Source organism: Anser brachyrhynchus, assembly GCF_964034855.1.
Source record: "Anser brachyrhynchus genome assembly, chromosome: 22".
Classification (NCBI taxonomy): Eukaryota; Metazoa; Chordata; class Aves; order Anseriformes; family Anatidae; genus Anser; species Anser brachyrhynchus.
The window spans coordinates 6685790-6699387 of record NC_137715.1 but is presented as its reverse complement, the minus strand read 5'-3'; the positions used below and the strand labels follow the sequence as shown (position 1 = coordinate 6699387).

General features: G+C 44.4%; 1 protein-coding gene across 2 annotated transcripts in view; it reads left to right on the top strand.

Moving 5' to 3' along the window:
• The window catches only part of WNT9B (Wnt family member 9B), a 44811-nt gene that overhangs the window by 2878 nt on the left and 28335 nt on the right, over positions 1 to 13598 (top strand). Inside the window, exons 2-3 of one of the 2 annotated variants that reach the window (XR_013941522.1) lie at positions 671 to 1996; positions 3007 to 7978. The gene's annotated coding sequence lies outside the window, so the exon portion shown is untranslated. Of the gene's footprint in view, positions 1 to 670; positions 1997 to 2625; positions 2841 to 3006 lie in introns of those variants that run through there. The other variant, XR_013941523.1, reaches the window with a different exon arrangement.

Below are 13598 nucleotides of genomic sequence, written 5' to 3'. Positions count from 1 at the left end.
ATATGTTGTCTGTGAAGCGAACAGACTTACTTTCTGTCTTCTCTGCTGTGAAGTGAAAATCCAATATGAACATGCTAAAATTATCCTGGGGATTTTTCATACTAACCTGAACAAATACTTCCAACTTCTACATCAAACATTAATTTGAAATGTATTTTCTAAGAGTAAATGGCAGTTATCCCAAAGGGTACAATTTCAAACTTTTACTCACAGGTATCTCCATGTGCTGCTGAGTGACAGTTTTATTTTTATTGAGGTCTCTTCAATCACATTGGTCTGTCTGGTTTGGCAATATTGATTCTTTCAGACCAGTTTCAGTATGCTCAAAAAGAAGAAAATAAAAAAAAAAAAAAAAAAAGGAGGCATCCAGAGGTTTGTCTACTGGCATTTCTTGAGGCACTCCTCAAGAAAATTCCTGTTGCCTTTATAACATCAATATGAATGGCCTTCTGTATTGCGCTAATTCTGTGGTACAACCCACTGCAAATTTGCCTGCTGTAGGTACCGAGGCATTGAAGGGGATCCTCTGGTTTCTTCTAATAACAGTCCAGAAAAGGAGCATTCTAATGGCATTGAAAATACACTTGTCTTTCCCCTTGGCATAACCCAGAATGGTGCTCTAAATTTTGTAACTTTTCCTTCTCTTAGCTTCTCTTCTTTTCTCTGTCAGAATCTACCAGCAGAAAGAAACGAAGAGCCTTGGGAAGGTGACGGGACCGTGGAGCCTCCTGGATTTGTTCTCACTATGTGTTTCAAGATACCGAGCCACTGATGAGCGTGAGACCCAGGAACTAAAACCTTTCCTGCTGTGGTGCAGCTGCCCCTGGTGGAATTACCCCATGGTCAATGTGATGTGAAGAGGCTGACTCAAACCACACGTCAAGAGATGGATGACCTGTGCTTGATGCTGATGGATGGGATTCAGATGCCTAATTCAGTGCGTTGGGGAAGGCAGAGAACATACGAGACCTGTGATCCATGGTGCAGCACTAAGCAATGGCACTGGACTGCTTGATTTGCATATCAGCTCTGTTTCAGTGCTGGAGGGTGCCTTACCTGGATGCTAGATGTTGGATTGCACATTTGGGCAGTTCTGGGCATAGCCAGAAACAGAAACTGAGAAGGAGTGTTCCTCAGTACCATGGACCTTTGGGGGTTTCAAGTCCCAGAAACCTCTGAATTCATTGTTTTGAAGACCTATATTTTGGTCTTAGTATCTAAAATGTAGGTAAAATAGCAGATTAGTTTTTTGATGGCTCTAGCCCTCAGTCCTAAAGTAAATCCTTACTGGAAAGTATGTAAAGAGCTGAAGAAATCCTTCCCCAAACCATGAATGAACCATCTGAGTCCCTTCCATTTTAAACTGCTCAAATCCTATGTGTTTCTGAGGGCAATGTTTACTGCTGACAGGTAATATTAACTTTTTTCTCAGTTTTCATGGCCACATTGCTTCTCTTCTAGATCCTTATGTTTCCTCTGGCTCTAACAAACTGTCCTCCTCTGCTGCTTCCAGTTGTTCATATTCACATTTAATGTTAGCTGGACACACCAAGGCAGTGTGTCCTTTCCTCACCAAGAAACAGCATCCTGTGCAGATTTGCCTAAAGAAGGACCTCCGCAGATATTACATCACTTCTGGTCTTTGGACAGGAATATCTTCGCCTAATTCCATGTATCTTCTCAACATATTCCATCACCAGTGATATGGGGAACATGCTCCAGGATGCCGACACTTCATGGACCCACCTAGCATACCACTAAATCCTGTTAGGTGCCTCATCTCTATGTTTACTCTGACAAAGTTTAATTCTACCTCCAAGTAAGCCTGAGGTTTATGCAGAACTGCAGGAAGCCTGCCTTTCATGTTTGCCTGTCTGCTACGTCCAATGGAGCCCTGCCTGCAGGTGATGTATAAAGCTGTTAGGTGCCTACAAGAAAGGTAACAACAGGGTACTTGCATCCACTGAAGTAGGAAGACGGATCTTTACCTGTTCAGGTGAGCAGCACAATGTCATTGCTGCTTGATGTTTTTCTGGAAAGTTCTCTTTGCTGAAGACACAGGTATAAAGCAGGGAAAAACCAGACTTTAGCTGAAGGTCTGATGGCTGCTGAAAGGATGGTGATGGAAAGCTCTTAGTTTAGCAAAACAATTTACCGTTGTTTTTAGTGCTTTAGCAATAATTTATGACTATTATTTCTGAAAATGCCCTTACCTTACTCCATTTATTTTTTTCATACTCTTCATAATCCATGTTACAGAAATCCTGCATTACTTGATTAATATTTTCTGTATCTCAGAGATGCTAGAAGCTCTTTTGTACCAAACTTTCACTGAGATATCCCTCAAGGTCTCATGGCCCAGAGACTGAGACTTCTGTGTTGGGTTTTGTTTTGCTTTGCTTTGTTTGTTTAGAAACAAGCGATCACATATTCAAAACACTGGTGGAGTGACCTGCTGTAGTACCTGTTGTCATATCCAAACTCAAGACACTCGGGTTGTGCTCTTGGCTTTGCCAGTTACTCCTTGTATGATTTTAACTGCACAGGTTCCTTATTTGTGCCTGTATTTATTACCTGGAAAACTTGGCAAATAATTGGTCCTATGTTTCCTATTAATTCCTTCAGGAAGGAACTGTCTCACCCTCTGTTTGTGCAGACCTGAGCTAGAACATCAAGGAACAGCTATGAATCACAGACTTAATAATTTTTTTTATTTTTTTTATTATTAATAGTACTGCTGTCATTAAACATATGAGCAAAACTGGAATCCCAATCCTTGTATTTGAAGGGCAGAGGGAATGACAAATGGTGCTCCTTGTGGTTAAGTTTTTCTCTTTCTTTTTATTCACATATATCTTGTTCTATGCCTATAACTTGTTTTATATCTTGTTCTATGCCTATAACTTGTTTTATATCTTGTTCTATGCCTATAACTTGTTCTACATCTTGTTCTATGTATGTTCACATATATCTTATTCTACTCATATATCTTCTTCTTGATCATAGGAACTCATTCATGAACTGCAAATACTGACTGCTGCTTTCTCCACCACTACTAATAAGAGAGAAATCTAAGGATGTTTTGTGTCAGTGCCTGGGTGCCACTGAACCAGAGCCGTTACAGAATTTCAATGTAAAAATCTTTCTTTCACTGTACTTACTCTAGCACCTTTTAGCACCTAACAGTTCAAAGTCTGATAAGATTTTTCAGATATTACCTCCATTTTGCCATGGAAATGTTCAGAAAAAAAAATCACTTAATGAAGCCCTAAGTCACAGGTGGTTTTTTTTTTTGTTTGTTTTTAGAGACTATGACAACTTAGAGCCCAGAGAGCTAGCACAGAAACACTTCTCAAACTTCAGTAAATACAAGGGCATAAATACTGTGTTTAATGGCATATTTTTTTCCTGAAATAGTGCCATTCCGCACTGTATGATGTCCCACACTTGCTTTAGCAACAGGCTTAAAAAGAGGCGGTACTTGTGATAAAGCTTTTATGTCTTCTCTATTAACTTTCTATTTTTTTCCACGACATCCGTACTCTCTTCTGAGGTAAGGAGAGATTTTAGTCTGGTAGGGGAGGACACTTTTCCCATCAGCCATCAATTGTTAGTGGGACCATTGTTTCCAGATAATTTATAGGATTCTGTTCAGACTTCACCTGAGTGGCTCCAGGCAGGCTAACACCCAGTAGGAAAGGTCTCAGGAAGACCTCTTGCACATTGTTGTGATCATTCATTGGTTTGAAGCAAAAGCTCAGGATGCAGGAGAGGCATGACTAGGGTGGTTGAGTGTAGCCCTGATTACCAACATGTGCGTATGTGATTTACACGTAGCTGTGTGTGGGCAAGCATAGATGGCTGAGGGCAGATGAGCATATGTAGATCAATGATCATAGGTGTCTGTGGTCTTGTTGATGGGGAAGGAGCCTCGAGACAACTCCCAGAGCTTTCTCGGGAACTGGTCCACTATAAAAAGCACTGCATGGTTAGCGCATGTTGTGTCTCTGAAATTATGTAGTGCAGAGCAGTTTTACACCTTCTAAACACATAAGGTGTAAAACACGAGACCAGCCTTGCTCTACAGGAGAGGCAGAGCTGCCTTTCATAACTGCAGTAAATCTGACTAATTGGGCTAGCTGAGCATATGAAGAAACTATGCCGCAGGTCTTGGGCTTGTTTGAAGACAGCTCTGTCTACCCTGACATCTGGAGGAATGCATCACGGGGATGGGGGGAAGGGATGGAGAGCAAAGGGAGCAGAGTCATTCCTCTGTCTTCTTTCCTTCCCCGGGACTCCAGACTAGCAATATCCTGGAGGCTGAAGAACACATGGCGAAAAATGAGACCAGGTATTTTTGCTCCAGGCTGTGACTTTCCACAATGTTTTAGCTGGAAAGTATGAGGCCCAGTGATGCAGGCAAGTGCTTGTGCTGTTGGAGCAAAAGGAGCCACATGCATTTATGTCAGTGTTGCGTATCTCCTGGGCTGTTTGGTCAGCCATGCTGTAGGGTAACAGTAGGCATGGCCACTGGAGCAATGTTGGGGCTCGAGACCTTCTCCTTACTGAGATTCTACTACCTGCCCAGGCTGCAGTACCCATCTATACTTGTACCCATATTCTCACACACCAAATCTGAGCATTCCAGCAGGCAAGTGTCCAGCATAGACAATACAACACAAGAGAAGGTGTAAGCAATATTTTTTTGCTTTTTTAAATGTCTTCAAGGAGTTGTACTCCCTCCCAGCCTGCAAATGCTAATGGTACTGTGAAAGGTAAGTGTTGATGACCTTGATCTCAGTCTTTCTTGCACCTTGGGTTATCACCTGCATTCACAGAGGGGGTGTGAGCTCTGTGTTGGATGTGGCATTGCTGTGCATCGCCAAGAATTTGACTGACCAAGGCACTGCACTTCACAGGCCCCCAGCAGCCTTGCTGTGCCTGAATCCTTGTTGCAGGAGGACCTCTTCACAGACTTGGCCTGCTACATAGCATGTAGCCATGTACAGGCACGAAAGCATGGGTGCCAGGTCCAGACTGACCCATGTCCCTTCTGAGGGACATGAGCTGAGCTAGGACTGAGTTTGGGTTCAATTTGCACTGGCTTTGGGATCAGCTTTGGGCTGGGGCTGGCTTTGGGCTTGGTTTTGCTGGGCTGGGGCTGGGCTGGGCTGGGGGATGAGCGAGGCGAGGGCAGCTGGCTGGAGGCTGGCAGGAGGTCTGAAGCAGTGCCTGCGGAGCGGCCTGGTAGGGATTCAATCCGGGCCTTTGGCAAGGGAAGTTTTAATGACACAACAACAACAACAAAAGAGGAAAGGGGGGAAAGGAAGAAAAGGCTCCTGCAGGGCTCGTTGCCACGGAGACCCCAAGGAAGTTTGAACCAGTCCTGCTCTTTTCACAGCCGCCTTTGAGCCAAGGAGGGAATTATGGCTGGCGATAAAAGGAGACATGTGGCCCTTTGCTCACAGGGACCGGCCTCTGCAGTTACGAGTCTTCAGCTCATTTTCCCCCTTGTCTCCTCCTGCAATTATACATTCAGATCTCAGGAAAAAAAAAGAAATCTAGGGCAAGTTGTGCACCCTTTGCCCTGGGGACCCATCCCCGGAGGGCAGGCTGCTATCTCTTTCAGCCCATTCTTCCCCCTGCCACAGCGCGCCACCCCCGTTTCCTCCGTAGTTATGAAAATGTTACGTGCTCAGAGCTGATAAACAGCTTGCACCGGCTGTCATCACATCGGCCCCGTCATGAAACAGCCTCCCCAAGCAAAGGGGGCTGAAGGCCTTTTCCAGGGGAGCTGCAGACAGTTTTCTTGCTTGCCACGGCTCTTGTTATTTGGGGGGAGATCTATTTTGGTTGACCCATGGGTCTGGCTGACCAAATGCTGTAAATTAAGGTGAAAGGGATAAATTTGCCTTGGCCGAGATCAGTGCCTTCTCCAGTTTCTCTGGTGACAGTTGTAAATGCAAGACCCAAAGTTGTGTTGCAGCACTCAGGTGCTTGGCTCTTCCTCACTGTTGTCTCAGAGCTGGGTACTTGCACTTCCTGTCAATAGTACAATATGCTGCAAAAATTCCTGCTTGGGCCTGCTTGACACTATATGCAAGGGACAAAAAGGCAAAGGGATAGCAGAGGTGCCAGCAGGAGAAATGTGTCTCTGACAGGCACAGCACAGCACTGGAGCAAAGCACACCTCAGCTTGCAGCACTCATCTCCTTGCCAGCTGGACTCATCTGAGGTAGCAGAACCCAATTCTCCTTTTCCATGTGCTGTCAGGGTTATTCAGCTCTTCTGTCAAAGTCTTGGACTTTTGGTGCTGAAAGTCTCATGGTGAGCTATGGAAGAGCAGGTACAGCTGGGGATACAGGGTGGTGAGTGAGCCTGGGTTCTGCTTTCCCTGCAAACTCTTAGGACATTGCTCCAGAGCCCATTTCTCCCTTTTTCCACAGCTGAGCTGTGGTGTTGGGTGCTGTGACTGAAGTAAGACAGAGGGGAGAGGCCAGACCAGGATAGGTAACCTGTTCCCAGCTCCCACCCTGCAGTGGTCTTCTGTCACTAACAGCAGAGCCACTCCTGGAGCCAAACACTGAACAGGACTGGAGGTTTCAAACTGCTAATGTTGGGGCTGCATTGGTGGAGTTGATATGGTTGTGCAGATTTATTTACTTTTCATAAGCTTCCTAGGTCTCCTTTTAAACCAAGAACTCTCTTTGAAGGAGTATTATTGCTTGGCTAGTCTGTGCGATCTCCATCCTTGGGGGTTTTGGAGAGACAGGCAGACAAAACCATGAGAAGCTTTCTGTCATTAGTCTTGCTTTCAGCAGGAGGTTGAATTAGAGACATCCAGACATCCCTTCCCACCTGCACTTCTGTGAGTTGATGAGGATGTTGTATTAACTGTTTAGTTTATTTTGTGTGTGTGTGTGTGCTTAATAATTACAATACCAAACATTTAAATAGTCCAGAAAAACTTCACAGGAGTCGTATGACTGATATGACAAAGCCAAGATCACACGTGTTTACTCTCCCTGGCTTCATGCAGCATGTAAGGAGTGTGGTAGCCCATCTAAATACCGGATAAGTATTATATGCAAAATAATGTAAGCGAAAGTTTGACCCCCCTGGAGGCTGTCCTGAAAGAGGACATCACAGTATAAATTTATATGTGAACCTTGCCCAGAAGCTGAGTGGGATAAGGTCAGCTTCCCATTCCCACTTATGAACCTCTCTGCCAAGAAGGAACATTCTCTGAATGAAGCGATGTTAATATCATTAACTGAAGAGCACCTGGAACAATTGAGAATTACTTGGACAAATGTTTGCAGACATGTTTTAGCCTGCCTTTGCCACATTTTAGCCTTCTGTGTAGCTACAACTTCCACACCCTCCTCTGCTCCCCAGACATATGCTCATGCATCCCACTTTCCTAACTCCCAAATGAGCCTTGATTTCTTAGCTCCTACCATGGACCTGTTTTGCAGAGCAGCTGATAATTTCCAGGCTTTGTGCTTAGTGCTTTCACAGTGCCTGAGACACCCTTTCCTGCTGTCTTCAGACGAAAATAAAAGGAAATTGCACCCATCAGAGTGTATGAGCATGATTTTTCATCATGTAGTTTGGCAAACTTGCTTCTCTTGAAGGTTTTGTGGTCAGGGGAAGCTGCTATTTGAACCTTGTTTTTGATCCCTGTAAATCCACTTCTGTTCCATAAAAAGACAGAAAAGCCCACTGGAGCATCCCGCAGCCAGTGTGATTCTCTCTGCACCCACCCTGTGCTGTTTCCCAGTCCCAGACAGAGCAGTGAGGGTTTCTCAGGCTCTCCTTGGTGACTGTCCTAATTTAAATTTCTCTGTCACAGTGTTGTAATGACCCTCCTGGGCTTACCCCCTCAGCTATCCTGGTATTTGTATTCTGTTTGTGGCCTATGTGATGAATCACAGCAAAGGACTACTGAACTGATGTAAAAATACCCCCGGTCCCTTTTTTTGTGTGTGAATCTCTGTGTATAACAGGGTCATCTTCGTATATTGCTCACTTTTTTGATCATGTTTCACATTACTGCATTATCACAAAGTGCATACAGGAATTAGTTGCTTTTCCCTGTGTTAGAGTAGGACCACTGTCTCTACAATCACAACTGTGATTTGTGTATCAGAGCTGGGATGTGCAGCTTATTGTCCCCTGCTTATACTTTTGCAACCAGTGACTGATTCTCAGTTGCCAGTGTTTCTCAAAGACCATCTTTATTTTAAAGGAAGACTGTCAAAACACGCAATGCAGGCGGCACGGTAATTAATGCTGACCTGCAGGCCAGCTGCAGCTCACGAATGCTCTCTGTGGGTTGTGATCTGGGAAATAAGCATAATTGGATGGGGGTGACTTTCCAGAAGAGCACAGGAGCATAGGACACAGTGCCATCCAGTGGACCTGCCACAGCCGACCATGTAGCATTAAAAAGTGTGTCCATTTGTGATGTGCGTTGAAGATCTGGGCTTTATGTGACGTTTCCCTGGTACGGCTGCAAACAAACATGGGCTTCTCTGCAAAGGTATGCACAGGTACCAGATTATAACTCTGAAAACAACTTCCCTGTGGCTTTAGGTACCTAACAGTGCTGGTCATTTAAGTGTGGGACATTCTGTGAGGATGCAGGAGAACAACTATTCTGGAAGAAAACATACACAAGGAACTTGTTCATCGCATCCGGTCTCCATCACTCTGTGATGGCGCTGCTCCAGGGGATGCAGGGGTAGAAAAATCCAAGTTAATACTCACCCGCATGCTTAGTAGCACTGTGAGGGCTGAGAGATCTCCCTCTGCAAACAGACACCTACATGCCTCATCTTAGGTTTGGGGAGAAAAGGACTCCAGGAATGGTAGAGTGAGTGGGAGAGGCAGAGGAAAATAGCAAGAACCTTTGCAAATTGCCTGGAAAGATTTCTCCTGGAAAAGCCCCTCCAAAGGAGGCCTTGCTCCTTGCGTGATTCTTGGGGGCACAGTACCACCTGCTGGCAACGCGATGGATGGTAGCATAGCGAGGGATGGGGTACAGTGAAAATAAAAACCAGCCCTGGCAGCTTGCCTTTTTCCAGAATTAGAGCGGTCCTCACATTTGCTATTCACTCATTCTAGTTTTAAGTATTTAAGTTGTATACTTAGGTGTTAAAGTCAAGTTGTCTTTGTGAGGGCCATTTCCCTCTCAGATAGCCAGAATTGCTAATGTTCAGGCTACAACATTTTTCCATCTGCAAAAGGAAAGGAACACAAATTCCAGAGCAGAGTCCAGTTTACCAAATCTCTGTGAAGAGTTTAATTTAGTAGATTTTAATAGCTTTTTACTCGGAGCTTTATTATACTGTAGTTCAAATTGTAACATTTTCAACCCTTCCCCTCTTCTTCACCTGGGTGGGCATTGCATCAACACTTCCTACCTTCCCTCTTGGCCCAGATTTATTTCTATTCTGTCCTTTTCTATTCATCTCAGCACATTGTTTAGCCTCTAACTCTGCCAGGCTTTATCACACTTAAATTTATTTGCCAAAGAAATAGGAGATGATTGATTTGAGGCTGAACTGCTAATAGCTCGTTCCTGCTCTCAGAACACTCAAGTCTAGCAGGCACGTTCACTCTTTGTTTCCTCTTAATCACTTTCTTGCTCCTGCTCATTGCTGTTTGTCTTGTCCTTGGTTATTTCACAGAACAGTTTCTGTCTTCCAGAGTGTACAGCTGATTGCAAATAAAGCTACTAGCCCACACAATGTGGCCAGGAAACTGTGGTTTAAAGCAAACCCAGAGGATTTAAAACACAACTTCTGAAAACATTTATTAAGCTCTGTGGGCTCAAATATGATCTAGGACTTGGTCCCACACTTGGAACATGGACCCACTGGTTGAGGATAGGGAAGCGGCAGGATGCTCCATGCTTGGCTGACTCTCCGGATTTTGTTTTCCTAAACCTGACTCAGACTAAGTGCACCTGACTGATGAGTTGTATGTTAAGTGCTTTGAAAACAGTGATTTGTCCGTACCTGCAAAATTATCCACTTGTACCAATGCACCAACTGGCAGTTGTGGGTATACCTGGCTAAAGTGGAAAAGAGACCAAACTGAAGACTACAGAGCTGAATTTAAGATGCCTTGGGTAAGGTCCAGCTCACATAAGCTCAGAAGCTGACAGTTCAGGACTCAGTTCAAGCAGGTGGTCTAAAATGTAGTTCATGCTGTGGCTGAAGGTTTTGTCTACCAGACTACATGTGAGTCTGGGGCTGGATGTTCCCAGAGAAAACTCCATGAGACAGTGTGAGCCCAGCTAACTATTGACAAAAGACGACTGTTCTCCACATTTTTTCTGCCTCTCCACCAAGGGTTGTGCACCCATACATCCCACCAGGAGCCAGCATGGTGCCCTCAGGGCCCTAAAAGGACCAGTTCAGCTCCCTGATTTGGTAGAATATGGCAACAATAGCCTGTCCAAAGTATTGGTAAGGACCATGCTGTTGGGAGCAGAAGGGGGATGAAGAAAGCAGGGGTAGAGTAATTCTCCTTTAGGCAGCAGTGAAGTGTGAGACTGGCTGTTTCTCCTTTATTGGCACCTTCAGCTTCTCCTGATGGAGCCCAGCAACTCTACATGGACTGCTTGAATATTAAGATCAATAGCTATTTTCCATCCACCTGAGATTCCTCCATTTAGGCCCTTCTAAACTGCTGGCCTTTTCCTAGGACCTTGGCAAGACTGACAGTGTTTTGGCATGACCAGACTTTCCATGGACAGCAAGATGCGTGAAATCACCCTTGCCAAGTTTCTGTTGCATAACCTGTCTTCCTGGGCAGATGGTAGATATCCCTTCTGTGAGACGGACTTTGGTTTTGGTGGGTCTTACTAAGACTGAAAAATCCTCAGCTAGGGCTGGTGGGGCTGGATGACCTCTCCTCTACTCTCCTCTTTCCTCAAGGACAACATGACTCTGCTCTCCTTTCCTATCTTGAGCAATCACACAGAAGTGCAGGCTCTGCTGACCCCTCATTTTGGCTCTGCATGCTTCATTTTTAGACTTCAGTCTCACCAGCCTTCCTAGCTGTCCCAACACACCATTTTGTCTGGACAAATAACACCCAGATGGCTCACTCCAAACTGCATCCAAGGAACACTCCATCTGCTTGTCCTGAACTGCTGCACTAACACAGAGTGGCAGGATTTTTTACTATCAAAGGGAGGGGAGGAAATCTAAGGTTTCAGTTTTTATTCAGGTCCAGACTGGAAATTAGATTGTAAAATCCAGCATAGAGTAGTGGAGGTGGGTGTGCTCACAGTACAGGTCATAGCACCTTTCACAGAGCTTCTTACTGTGGTGAGAGAAAGACTCTGGAGAACATGTACTTCAAGGCTGCAAGCCATCCTCCAGGTCCTCTAGAGATTCCTGCTAATACTTCTCCCTTTTGCTTTATCTGCATGTGTCTCAACTGATGCCTCATGGGGCCATTGTCTTCCTTGTCAGTGTGCCCCTGCCCTGGCCAAGTTTCTGTCCATGGGACAACCATAAAACCTGTAGCTACCCACCACCATGGGTGACTGTGGATCCAACTACTGGTCCGTGGCCCTGTTGCCTGTCCAGACAAGACTACTCTAGGAAGCCCCCACCAGCTGCTTGGATGTCCTCAGGGAGTGGTGGGCATTTTCAGAGAAATTTCATCAGGTTCCCTTCTGCTTTTCCCTTGTTTTCAGTTTTACAAACTTTGTAATTTGATTTTACTTTTGATCCATTTACCAATTTTCCCAATTTTCTGTTTTGATTTTCAAATTGGGCTCATGTCCAGCAGGGACAATGTGCAAAAGCAGATTCCTTGGGAAAAGTACAAGAACAGAATGCGCAAGTAGAAACACTTCCCCTGAAAAATGGCCTAGATGGTAAGAATTTGCAGCTCAGGGACTTCCCCAGCCCAAGGTGCTGTTGATGGTTTTAGTAACAGTGTTTGTTCTCTTCCATAAACCTATGTGGTTTCCCTTAAACCACAAGCAAACTCTTTGCTTTTATGACATAGTATAGCCATCAGTCCCACAAATCCTGGTGACAATATCTTGGTTGTGTGAAGAACCGCATCCAGTGATTTATTTATTTATTTATTTTAAATACCAACAGCTAGCTTAATTTGATGCTGCAATAGTTACCTGTTCTTGCTCACTCTTTTTCAGCCACTGGAAGACCTCTACTCTATTCCTATCTGTTGCCTCCTTTCCAAACTGAAGAATCCCAACCTACCCAGTAGCTCCTTCTACAGATGCCCTTATCTGTCTTTGATCACTCTTCCTGTAATTTTCTGAACTTTTCCTAATCCTATTGCACCCGTATTTGAGATGGAAGTGGGGGCTGACCTATGCCTGGATTTGGACTTAAAGCACCATGAAATCAGACTGCCTACAGGCAACAGTTACTGTTTCTTGCCATTCCTTCTTACATGAACTAAGGAAGGTCATAAGTCATACAGATACATGATCAGCTGAGTGTTAGCAAAGCTGCAGAGCAATGCTTAGTCAAGAAGTAAAATAGCAGTTATTGCCCTAAAAGATTATCTGTGATGGGCTGAGGATTTAGTCACTCCTTAGTTGATAGCTGGGGAAAAAAAGCACCATTTTTATAGAATAATGCAACAAAATGGGACATACGGATGTCTACGATTTGAACATCCATATCTGAGCTAATTTATTCATTTTTCTTTATCTTAGTGATATGGTTTAGTGTAGGACTTGTCAGTGTTAGGGCTGAGGTTGGACTAGATGATCTTGCAGGTCTCTTCCAACCTAGACGATTCTGTGATTCTGTGATTCTGTGATTCTTTATGGACAATGAGTTTCCAGTATATAATAGGTGCTTAATTAAGTACAATCTTCTATAAAAATATCATCTCAAATCTCCAGGATGGTCATCATGGTGATACATCAGGAATTACTGCTAGAGACCAAGACAAGAAACATAACTGGAATACATGCTCTTCTGGTCTCCCCATTGACAGTGAATAACCTGGAGAATCAGAGCATGTACTGGTAAAAATGAAGATAATCAAAAGTACTGAATAATGACATTACTAAAGGAGGGCTAGGACACTTCTGCTGGAAGACCTGGGGTCTGTCAAAATGGTGAATGCAATTCTTACTTGGTCAGTTGCCAAGCTGTCCATGGTTGTAATTCCTAACAGCCATGGAAAAGATCACTTGGGCAGTTCAAGAACACTCTGTACATGCCATGGCCTGGAGATAGGAGGTTTGGTGGAGTCCAAGCACGGCTACTCACAGTACTGGTGCTGGCCCGACTCAAAGCTTCCTTCTGCTATGAAAGGAAGGGATTTTTGTTTCACAGGTTAAGATACCTGTGCAAGCCATGGTCATTCCATGGGGTCTCAGGCACCCTCTTCAATGTATGGGGCCTGCTGCCAGGCTTTTTGATCAGGAAAGGTTTGGATGGAATATTGTACAACTTACATGAAGAGTAGGGTGGGTTTTGCAAAGCCCCTGGGTGGCAAAGTGTAAGTATTGGCTTTGCCAATATGTATGATCAATGTCTGAGAATCCTACGAAGCCAAACTCCAGCATAAAAATAGTAAGAATT